The sequence below is a fragment of the Phoca vitulina genome, unplaced genomic scaffold (assembly GCF_004348235.1).
Source record: "Phoca vitulina isolate PV1807 unplaced genomic scaffold, GSC_HSeal_1.0 scaffold41, whole genome shotgun sequence".
In the NCBI taxonomy this organism is placed as follows: domain Eukaryota; kingdom Metazoa; phylum Chordata; class Mammalia; order Carnivora; family Phocidae; genus Phoca; species Phoca vitulina.
In genome coordinates, this window is record NW_022589744.1 from 1423522 (window position 1) to 1435615 (window position 12094).

General features: G+C 47.8%; 1 protein-coding gene across 2 annotated transcripts in view; it reads left to right on the top strand.

Moving 5' to 3' along the window:
* METTL2A (methyltransferase like 2A) overlaps nt 1-12094 on the top strand; it is a 39793-nt gene that overhangs the window by 26278 nt on the left and 1421 nt on the right. Inside the window, exon 9 of one of the 2 annotated variants that reach the window (XM_032429942.1) lies at nt 7021-7105. The exons of the other annotated variant lie outside the window; for it this stretch is intronic. The gene's annotated coding sequence lies outside the window, so the exon portion shown is untranslated. Of the gene's footprint in view, nt 1-7020; nt 7106-12094 lie in introns of those variants that run through there. 2 annotated transcript variants of the gene reach the window in all.

Below are 12094 nucleotides of genomic sequence, written 5' to 3' on the forward strand. Positions count from 1 at the left end.
AGGAGGATGCGAGGTCAAGGCAGGATTTTATACACAATTTTTAAAAATGAAAAAAAATTTTTTTTAAATGAGAGCATGTGCGTATGTCGAGAGGAATGATCCCATGGAAAGGTAAATTGGTAAAGTAAGAACGGGGTGAGAGGTGTGGGACAAGGTCCTTGGGTAGGCAGGTGGCGGAGGGCCACCAGCACACGGAGGGCAGCCTGTGGCCCCGGGGGGACACCGTTCCGTGCTGGGCTGGGCCACGGGGTCACTGGTGGTAGATGTTCCTGTCTGATGGCTTCCATTTTCCTCAGCAAGTAGGATCTGGGGCTGGCAGCTGGCTGACAGGACCCCGAGGGCAAGTGGGAGGTTCAAGCAGATTGGGGCGCAGGGCCAAGAAAAAACTGGCAAATGTGTTGTTTTGTGTTTAAGATCTGAATGAAGGTTATTCATTGGCTTAAGGAAGGAGCCAAGAGAGGAGAGATTCAAGTCCTTACACCTCAGTTTTTCCATCTGTAACGTGAGGGGGTCATACTGGGAGATCTCAAAGGACCCTCCAAACTCCAGTATGCTCAGAGTCCCTTTGTGACAGGCACCTGCTGGGGAGCTTTTACTGAATAGCATGTGTTTGCATTGTTTAAGAATTAGAGATAGCTAGTAAAAACTGGACGCTTGCCTAAAAGATTTCTAATTGAGGGTAAAAACTAATATATACAGAGAGACACTTGAAAGGCAGACTGTGTAAGGCTTCGGGGCTCCCCTGGGGGGTGCGGGGGTGGCCCAGAGGTTTCTGGGCCTCTGAGATGCCTTGACGAGGCGCCGTTTGGGTGAACACAGCACGAAGCCCTTTGAGAGTAAATTCTGCTCTCCTGGCTCTCACTGAAGTTGGCATCACACAGCGTGAAATGAAACAGCAGATTAATGTGATTAACACTGAATAAACCTCTGCGTGCTAGCTAATATAGCATGAAGTGGGTTCGGGAATTTTAAAATATCTATTATTAAAGACAGCCCGCAGGGCTGCGGTGGCACGGATGACAAAGCCACAGGCTGTCCTGGAACTCAGTATTCCCACAGGCCCTTCCCCAGCAAGGCGCTAATGCTCTTTCCAGATCCTCTCGGGGGATCACCACCTCTGCCCCATTTTAGAGATGAAGAAACTAAGAGCAGTCACCAGTCGCTTCCAGGATCATTGAGGGCAGAGACCGGGGATGTCATCACCGGCTCCCTGTGACCGGCTGAGCCCCACCCCCTACCCCCGCCAGAGCCGGCCGGCGAGCCAAGGGCGCCGTACTGGGAAGTGCATTTCTGGCGTGCTTGCTGGGCGCCCAGCTCTGTGCCGAATGCTTGGTGCAGATGGTCTCACTTAGTCTTGGTGACAACCCTTGGCGGTTGGTATTATTAACCCCAAGAGGAAACCAAGGGCAGAGAGGTTAAATAACTTGCCAAAGGCCACCTGGCAGAATTCAGGATTCAAGTTCAGATGTGTTTGCACCGAAGCTTGTGTGCTCGACGGCCTGGCCAGCGGCTGTGTTCCGGGAGAGCACAGTGTGGACGCTGGAGCTCCTGTAGCCCTTTCCTCGAAAGCCTTCACACAGCACTGGGCGCAGGTAACAGGGCGCTTGACAAGTACCGGTCTGTTGACAGAGGGACTGACAGTCTGAACGGATGAATGAATGAGTGGGGATGTGACTGCCTGCCTTGTGGGGTCTTTCTCTTCAAACTGAAGATTTCCCCGTAGCTTATGAACGCTCAATCTAATTAAGGCAAAGAGGCATCCGAGAATTGCGGGGCCTTTCCTTTATTAACTGTCAAGTCCAATCTGCAGGCTGTTTATGTGCCAAGGTCAGAGATCAGTCTTAGCTGCTCTCCTTTGATTCATTCTGCAAAGCCCTGAACATAAAGTTTATTGATGCAAAACGGATTGGCAGGCAGAGGTAACGAGGTGGCAGGGACAGGGCCGAGCAGAAGGAGTCTCAGCCACGCTGGGGTCAGTCGTGCTCCTTTGCCATGGGGACTTCCCGTGCTCCGGCTTACTGGGTCCTCGCTGAGCACACTACAGTCCAGAGGGGCAGCAAATGTTGTCTGGACCTTGGGCGGTGTTCAGGGAGCCCATCGAGATGGGGAGGGGAAGGAGTCCTGACTCCTGGCTTTGTCTATTAATTTGGAAAGGAGAGAGTAAGGGACAGAACTTAGGTAGGGATGGTGTTGAAACTTCACAGACCAAAGAAAATCCTGTGTAAGCCTCCCTCAGACAGGCCTGGGAATCGGAAGGAGGGAGGTTATTGTCACATCTGCTGTTTGCAGCCAGCCCATGACTAGGATTATCCCCGTTACCCCACTGTTCAGCCCTATCTCTGCGGAGCTCCTGCCAGTACGTCCTCCGCAAAGGGGGGAGGGGCAAGCGCGCTCCCTTCCACGCCTGCCTCTTGCAGAGGTCCTTGGGGTAAAAACCAGGAGGGAGGCAGTGAGTTCCAGGAGAGGGAGGTGGAGCCAGGAGTTGCTGAAACTCGAGCTACTCAAGATATGGAAAGGTCTCTAATATTATTCCTTTTTATCAAGACCAAACTTGATTCTGTCCGATCTGAGAAAAAGCCGTGGCTGCAGTTCGTTTTAAATGCCTTCTTAGTGTAACTTAGAAATAGTGGTTTTCCACAGCAAACACCCATCTGGATGTAACCCTGGCCCCCTTACAAATTAAACAGTCCATTTAGAAGCAAAATAATGATGATGATGATCATAATAACAAAATTAAGCAAACCAACCCCCACCCTCCCTTGTTTTATTTCCTTAGGAAATAGTCCAGGTTCAAGGTCTAGCGTGAGCAGGGAATGTCTCCTTTCCTGGTCTGTTTCTGGACAGGCAGCGAGACAAAGTCCCTTTTCCTCTTCTCTGTGGCAGGGCAGGGCCAGGCTGCGCAGAGCTCCAGACAGAAATGTCCACCAAGGAGCAGGGAGGGACCTGGGGCTTCAATGGCTGTGACCCTCTCTTGAATTCACTAAATGATCAGCAGCTGCTATTGTCAGGCACTAGAATAGGAAGGTGATTAAGGAAAGATCCCAGAGGAGCCCCGGGCTGGCTCAGTCGGTAATATGTTTGCTCTCCTGGTCATGAGTTCAAGCCCCACGTTGGGTGTAGAGCTTACTTAAAAATTAAAAAAAAAAGGGTGGGAGGATGGGTTAGCCTGGTGATGGGTATTGAGGAGGGCACGTCTGCATGGAGCACTGGGTGTTATGCACAAACAATGAATCATGGAACACTATATCTAAAACTAATGATGTAATATATGGGGATTAACATAACAATAAAAAATTTAAAAAAAAAAAGGATCCTGGAGACCCCCACACTGACCACTAACCATAATATAACATAATAAATGCTATATTCGCAGCAGGAATAAAGTGTTTTAGGTGCACAGAGAAGAAGGGGAGTGTGGGAGCGGCTATGGTGGTTCTCAGAGTGGTTCCCAGACCGGCAGCACCAGCCTCACCTGGGCAATTAGAAATGCAAATGACAGGCTCCACTGCAGACCCACTGAATCAGAAACTCTGGAGGTGGGGCCCAGGGATCAGGTTTGAAGCAGCCCCCAGGTGATTCTAAAGCAGCTTATTTTGGCAAACAGTTTAACTGGAAAAAGCCATAGTCCTTCACTTACATATCATCTGTAGCTATTTTCCTGCTAGCGCGTAGAGTTAGGTAGTTGCAACAGGGACGGTAGCCTGAAATATTTACTATATGTGACCCTTTACAGAAAAAGTTTGCTGCCTCCCAAGGAGTGGGGGTGAGGAGAGGCTGGTCCCCTGGTCCCCCTCCCCCCCCCATGGCTGGTGCCACAAGGGCCTCTGGCAGGTCACACTTTAGGCAGCTAGTGCTGGGACTCAGCTCTAGTTTGGAGACTTCGTGAAAACTCTATAAACAAAGTCAATTTTATGTTATAAATACGAATTGATCAACACAATTAGGAAGGTGGTTTTTTAAAAAGTCAAATGAGCAAAAAGAAGTCCTCATTCCAGGAAGCCCCATGTTTACGCCTGCCTGTTTGGCCAAGCACTGTGCTTGATGCTTTAGGTATACCCTTCTGGATGGGTATTGTGTCCCCATTTTACAGATGAGGAAGTTGAGGCTCGGAAGCCAAAGTAACCAGAGCTCGGCAGAATAGAGCTTGGACCGGATCCTGGGTCAGCCTTGCTCCCAGGTCAGGCTCTAAGACAGCGCCTCCAGTGGACAAAGGGACACGCCAGAGGAATCTGTTAACAACACACACACTTTTCATACTTTTTCTAGTGGAAGAGACAAGTCAGCAGGTGCTGGAGAACCAAACGCAGGCCTACTTCTTGGGGGTGGGGTGTGCTCTGCGGAGCACAGGGAGGGGAGGGGAAGAGATGGAGGGCCCACGAGGGCACAGGACCAGCTCCCCACTGCACCAGCCCCATGGGGCGGCACGCAAATGCTGCATCAGTGCCAGGCGTGAGTCCGGCTTTCAGGCAATGTGAACACCCGAGACCTCCCAGCGCCCTTCCCGTTCCTAAGTACCAGTACGGCAGGCGGCAGCGCCTCTGCCCAGCTCCTGGTCGTCAGCGCGGGGATATGTATAAGGGCACCCCAGGGAAGAAGGACCTGTCGGTCAGGTGAGTCTTGTGTCTGTGTGAGAGGAGAAAAGAACCTACCAGGGTGTTTCCTGCTCTGATACAGGAGTGGAATGGATGGGCTGGTCAATGAGATGCCAGGTTTGCAATCAGAGTGGGGAACCTGTTACCATGTGATATCCCTGCAACAGTGATGCTGGACACTGAACAGCCAAACAAAAGTAAAATCCTGCTACCCCTTAAGCAGCCTGGTGGCAAAAGCAGTGACTAAGGAAGTCCCCCCTCTTTTTTTTTTTTTTTAAGATTTTATTTATTTATTCATGAGAGAGAGGGGCAGAGGGATCCCGAAGCGGGACTCGATCCTAGGACTCCGGGATCATGACCCGAGCTGAAGGCAGACGCTTAACCGACTGAGCCACCCAGGTGCCTGGAAATAACCCCTCCTGTACATAGTTATCTGTTTTGGCTTCCAAATATTTTGTTAGGTTAGGAAGACAACATTCTTTTTTGTGTTTTCGACAAAAAAACATTCTTAAACAAAAGAGCTTGGGATGTCAGGCAAAAGTTAAAACCTCAGAAGACAGCAAATGTTTTGAGGAGACTAATGATAAACTGCTTTCTCTCATCAAACAAATCAGTGGCTGTGACCAGACATTTTTATTGTTAATATTTTTTTTAAATTTTGTATTATTTTTTTATTTTTTAAAGATTTTAGGGTGCCTGGGTGGCTCAGTTGGTTGGGCGACTGCCTTCGGCTCAGGTCATGATCCTGGAGTCTGGGATCGAATCCCGCATCAGGCTCCCTGCTCAACAGGGAGTCTGCTTCTCCCTCTGACCCTCCCCCCTCTCATGCTCTCTCTATCTCATTCTCTCTCTCAAATAAATAAATAAGATCTTTAAAAAAAAAGATTTTATTTATTTGACAAAGAGAGACACACAGAGAGGAAACACAAGCAGGGGGAGTGGGAGAGGGAGAAGCAGGCTTCCGGCCGAGCAGGGAGCCCGACTCGGGGCTCGATCCCAGGACTCTGGGATCATGACCTGAGCTGAAGGCAGACGCTTAACGACTGAGCCACCCAGGTGCCCCTATTGTTAATATTTTTAAAGATATTTTATTTATTTGAGAGAGAGAGAGGGAGTGCTCTTATGGGGTGTGGAGGGGCTCCATCCCATGACCCCAAGATCATGACTTGAGCTGAAATCAAGAGTCAGACGCTTAATTGACTAAGCCACCAAGGTGCCCCTGACATTCCTATTTTAAACAAGCTTCTTTGAAAAAAATAAATAAGCATCTTCGGGGTGTCTTCTACATGCTAGCCTTCATGCTAGTCGCTCTCAACCTAGGTTACCACATCCCAGCCTCCCAGCAACTCTGAGGGGCCCCTTAACAGATGGGTGGTCGGGGCTCAGTCAGGGGAATGACACTGGACTGGGCCTCACTGACAGGGAGGCAGAGCTGAGTTTTGAACCAGGTCTTAGGACTCTGAGTCTTATATTTCTTTCACAGCATCACATTTACTCTGCACTCTGGATTTGGGAAAGAATAATGGGAGACCAGGCAAACAATATCTCTAGTCTGTGGATGGCTTCAAATCAAGAGGGCACATGGGTGGCTCCCACAGTTAAGCATCTGACTCTTGATTTCGGCTCAGGTCATGATCTCAGGGTCCTGGGATCGAGCCCCACATTGGGCTCCACGCTCAGCAGGGAGTCTGCTTGACAATTCTCTCTTCCTCTGCCCCTCCCCCCACTCACATGTTCTCTCTCTAAAATAACTTAATCTTTTTTTTTTTAAGATTTTATTTATTTATTCATGAGAGACAGAGAGAGAGAGAGAGAGAGAGGCAGGCTCCCAAGGAGCAGGGAACCCGATGTGGGACTCGATCCCAGGACCCTGGGATCATGACCTGAGCCGAAGGCAGACGCTTAACCATCTGAGCCACCCAGGCGCCCTAAAATAACTTAATCTTAAAAAAATTATCAAGGGACGCCTGAGTGGCTCAGTCGGTTGGACGTCTGCCTTCGGCTCAGGTCATGGTCCCGGGGTCCTGGGCTTGAGCCCCGCGTCGGGCTCCCTGCTCGGCGGGAGGCCTGCTTCTCCCTCTCCCATTCCCCCTGCTTGTGTTCCTGCTCTGTGTCTCTCTCTGTCAAATAAATGAATAAAATCTTTAAAAAAAAAAAATTATCAAGATACTGAAGGATATTTCAGGGGGGTGGTTCTTGGACCAGATGGAACCACACTCCTATCAATAATGGACCGTGGGCTCCTGGGTAGACCGTATAGACTAGATTGTGTGCAGATTTCTGGGGCCAGCTGTGACGTCAGCTTCTCTTTCCCTGTTGCAACTATTGTTTCAGGGAGATCTTGCCGTGAAAAATTATTTCATTTTGCATTTACATGATCCTTTTCTTTTTTTTCCCCAAATCTCAAAAAGCTTTATTGTGTTAACAGGCTTCATCCTTAGAGCAAGCTCGGGAGGAGGACAGGTGTTAGCCGTCAGCGTGATAGATGAGGAAATTGAAGTAACTTTCCTAAAGTCTTATGCTAATAAATGTTAAAGCAGAACCTAAAACCAGAGGCCTCACCAAGATACCTGCAAAACCCCGAGAACAAGACTTGGAAGACTCAACAAGTGTAGGATGAGATCAGCCACCTACAAAGAAGCAGAGTTGGCTAAAAATGGGTGATCCAAATGTCTAAGAAAACGTAAGCCTCTACATTGCTTGTGGTTTCCGAAGAGCTGTGATCTGCCCACCCAGCGTCTAAGAGAGGAGTCTAAAAGGCAGGGCTTTGGTGTTATTCCACAACAGGGACAGACCAACACCGGGGCTTTTTAGAAGATAGTGTCCTGTTTCGAGGAATTGGGAACTGCAGGTGAACTTAGCTTGCCACGGTGAGCCAGTAAGATTAGCCCACTCATCCCCCTGGCTTGCAGAGGAACCTCATGGTGTGGTTTGCCTTCCTGAGTAGCTTTTCTGTGAGGAAAGTCAGCTGGTCAAATGTCGCTGCTTGGCGGTCAAGTTCTCCTTTTAAAATGAGTGAATTGACATCATGGGTGTGTACCATTCTCTCCGTATTTTGATTACATTCTTCCTGAGTTAGATGAACTCTGAAGCAAGAGACCTGCAGAACCGAAAACCGAGTTCTGGGTGATGGTGAATTTGATAAGAGTCTTACCTAAGTAACTACCCAACCGCCCATGTGTAAACCTTCACAGGAAGTGAAAGCTAGCTGCCAGATAGGAAAGATGCGGAGCACAATAAATACGGGGTCATGAAACAAGACACCAGAACGAGGTGGAGGAAAGTTAGAGTTAATTGAACCGAAGTAAAAAAGCAGGTGGAACCTGGGACAGGCCAGGAGGGGCAGAACAGAGCACTTGGGCAGCCTGATACAGCCTAGACCTAAACCCGGCGGCGGGGGTGGGGGGTGGGGGGGTTCTGGAGTTCTCTGGCAGAATTCCCCTTCAGCTGCCTATGAGCTGGCTGGGGACCTCATACCTCTTCGGCACTTTCTCCTCCTCATCTGTATGGTGGGCCTCCCTCAAGGTTGAAAGGATTAAATGTGATAATGAACATGCTGTCATTCTAGTGCCTGCCCTATAAATGCTCAGTAAGTGCTTCCTGTTCTAATCCCTGTCCTTTGGGATTAGACGTTATACACAGGCTCAAAACTGTTGAGACGCACTACAGCATTCATTAAGTACCCCGTTAGACCAGAACCGGACCGCAGTTATGGTCCACCTGTGTTCTCTGCTCTGCGGCAGGCATCCTTCTATCACGCACAGCCCAGAAGGCCCAGAAACACACTTTGACAACATCGGCCTGCAAGTTCTGGGCCCAGGGCATTTTCATTCACTGTTCTCTCTTCCTGGAAGGCCCTTCCCTAGACAGTGACAGGGTTTGCACCTTCATTTCATTTAGGCACCTGCTAAGATGGCACATTATGGGAGAAAAGCTATGCTTGACTTACCTCCCTATAGAAAGCATCTACACTGCTCCCAGGGCCTAGGGCTCTATTCATGTTTCCTGCTCGCTTTCTCCGAACACACTCATTACCCTTGACATACAGTCACGTGTTTATTGTCTGTTTCTCTAAGTGGCATGCACAGGAGAGCAAGCATTTGATTTGGGGCTGTGCTCTTCACCCTCCTCACTTCCTTCTACTCAGAAGCTTAGAATGGTTGTCCCTTGAAAGGTGGGAAGCTCTTCACTATCGTGGAAGGACAGCTATTTGCCAGTTCCATGTCATTATCATATGTACACAGAAGATAGGATGCACTTCATGTGATGTAAAAACCTGCAGCCAATGCCAGTTACGTATCTGATGGAGAGCATTGCAGGTAAAGGGATAGTAAGTGCAAAGGCCCTGAGGTGGGAGCAGAGAGTGAGGCTGGAGTGGAGGAGCTGGGGGTAAAAGTAGAAGAGGATAATTCCAAGGTTTCAGGTCTAGATCATGAAAGAATGGAATTGACATTTGCTAAAATGAGTCAGCTCGGGGGAGGAGCAGGTCTGGGGTATCTGAAGTTTTGAGATGCAGGTTTGGAAGCACCTGCCACAAATCCAGAGGCTTTACATACTTTATCTCCATCACACAGGTAGGAAAATTGAGGCACCAGAACTTGCGTGCCCCTAGGTGTCAGAACACGTTAGAAGGGCTAGGATTTGAACCCTGGATGTTTCTCCAAGTGTTGGTCACTCTGAGAAGCGCTGGTCCCTGAAGGAAGAGCTGAGAGAGGGGACTTGCCTCAAATTGGAAAAATCAAGAATAATTTGGGTAAGGTGAACTCAGAAAGGTCTTTCTGGGGCCAGAATGGAAAGTTTACGGCAAATACAAGGGAGCCTCACATCCCAGAAGTGTTGGGGCTGCAATCCCTTTGGCCTCAGCAAGGTTGCCGGCAAATCCATTTCCTCAGCCATCAGGCCGTCACATGATGCAAAACAATGGGATGAAGCGTGGAAAATCTGTTTGAGGTTATTATCCTGGGTTACACTCCAAGTTTTCATATTTTCTAAGATTTGCTTACTTAGAAATCATTCACAAAAATTAACATAAGACGGACAAGCCTTTCAAGGCCTTGATACTCAGTACGGTGTGCAGACCAGCAGCAAGAGCGTCACCGCGGAGCTGCTGGAAATGCAGAGTCTCGGGCCCCATCCCAGACTTATTAAGTCCGAACCTGCATTTAGCAAGATGCCTGAGGGTTATATACGCTTATTACAATTTGAGAAGTCCTTGGCCCGCAGCCAAGGTGGACTAACTTTTTCTGTAAAGGACCAGATGGTAAATATTTCAGGTCTTCCTGGCCTGTCACAATTACTGTTTTGTTTTTGTGGTGCAAAAAGCAGCCACAGACCGCATGCAAAGGATGAGTGTGGCTGTGTTCTAATGGAACTTTATTTATGGATGCCAAAATTAGAATTTTATGTAATTTTCATGTGCCATACTATTCCTCCTCTTATTTTCTTTCAACCATTTACAAATGTAAAGCTCATTCTTAGCTCAGAGGCTGTGTAAGAAGGCGCTCATCTTCTGACTTGCCTTTTGGGGCTGGCCATCCCCAAGCCTCCTGCCCCTCACCGGGTGATCCCCTTTTTTCCTCTCTATGGGCATGGGGCTCGGGCTCCCTTTCCCTCATGACCGTGTCACTATGTCAGAAGGTTGATGACTGAAGCCTAATATAAAAAGCCAACAGAAGGGGGGCGCCTGGCGGGCTCCGTCAGTGGCACATCTGACTCTTGATCTTGGGGTCGTGAGTTTGAGCCCCACGTGGGTCGTGAGTTTGAGTAGAGATTACTAAAAAAAATTATAAATAAACTTTAAAGACACGTATTTTTTTTTAAAGCCAAAAGAAGAACCGAGACTTTAAAAATACACTTTTGCCAGTTTCCACAAATATCATGTTTGCTGTTGTTTCCTATTGAAGTTATCTTTCTGAGCACGACCAGTACGACCAGTACGTGGGATTGAGTAGCTAAGGGGAGGGGACTTGTTACATTTAAGTGCATTTACTCTCTTTTGCTCTCTTTGTCTATCTTGCATTGCAGCTGCTGGGAAGAAGGAACACACAATGCAGGGAAAAAACATTTATTAAAAAATAACTTGCGGGGAGGGAGTTGGAAGAGGATATTAGAGAAGGGAGGTACTCTCCAGGAGAATAAGATTGTTGCACTGTCAGTGGGCTGTGGGGAAGAATGCGTGACTTGATAAGTAAAGCAAACGGTGTCAAGGGCACTTGCTCAAGAGGAGTTTGTGAAGCAAGCTCAGCGGTGGGAGGAGGCTACGCCAGAGATGGGAGAGTGACTGGCGGAGAGTCTGACGAAGGCTGGGATCTGAATTTTTATAAAATCTGTAGTGCAGGCAACCAACCACTTTTCCCTTTTGTTAGGAATGGGGAGAAGAAGGGAAATAACATTGACTCAACACCTACTGTAGGTCAGGCATAGTTACAAACCGGTTCCCATCACTGTTTCAATTTTAATTAAAGCAACTCCTGGAATTAGGGGTGCTGGCTGGTTTTCAGACGGAGACCCCGAGAGGTGAAGAGTCAGGACTGGAACCTCATTCTGTCCGGTCATAAATACTTTAGGATTCTACACTGTCCTGTCTAGCGCAATTTATAGTGGAAATATTGCCTTCACGAAATTCCTTATTTATTCATACGGTGAGAAACCCTCAAAACCCTCAATTCTCGGGGCTGGGGGAAGAAGAGCATAAAGAGACCAGGCAGGCGACCTGTTTTTCTCTACTCCCCACACCCCTCCCCCCCAACAAATGTAATGCTTTCATTAAGACATCAAGTCCTTTTTCTTTGTTTTTTTGGTCCCTTTTCTGTGATGAAGAAAAACACCTAAACAACTCAGACATTGGCAGCCTGACTTCCATAGGCTTCCAAAGTTAAACTGTGTGCCCTTAAACCAGTCTAATGACAAATGTACATAAACCCTTTGCAGAAATGTGTGGAGTTTGGGGACCACAGATTCAGGGATTACTCTATTATATATATATCTATTATTATATATATATATATATATATAAAATATATATATACATATATAAAATCTCGTTTAATCCTCCAACAGTCCGGGGAGATTTTAACACCATTTTGTGGATAAAGAAACTGAGGCACGGAGAACTTAAATATCTTGCTTAAGACTACACAGCCGATAAGAGGCAGGACGGATTAAAATCAAGGACACTGCCTAGTAAGTTTGTCCTCTTAAGCCACCACATTGCAGGCTCCTTTTAGAAAAGGTGCAATCACACTAAGACTCACTGTCAACCTGCTCAGTATCATATGCCAGGATCTTTTTGCTTGCAGATGGTGGATATTATGAAACATTCAAGGAGATGCTGGACAATCATTAGTGTGGTACAGGTTAAAAAGCAAAAGGTTAAACCAGTTTCCCCCAGTGTCTTTCTCAGAACACCTTTTCCATGACTACACTCAACCAACCAGCCAGTCAACCAACCAAAACCAGAGTAGTGGTTCCAAAATTAAATGGAAAAGTACTGAAAACCTCCA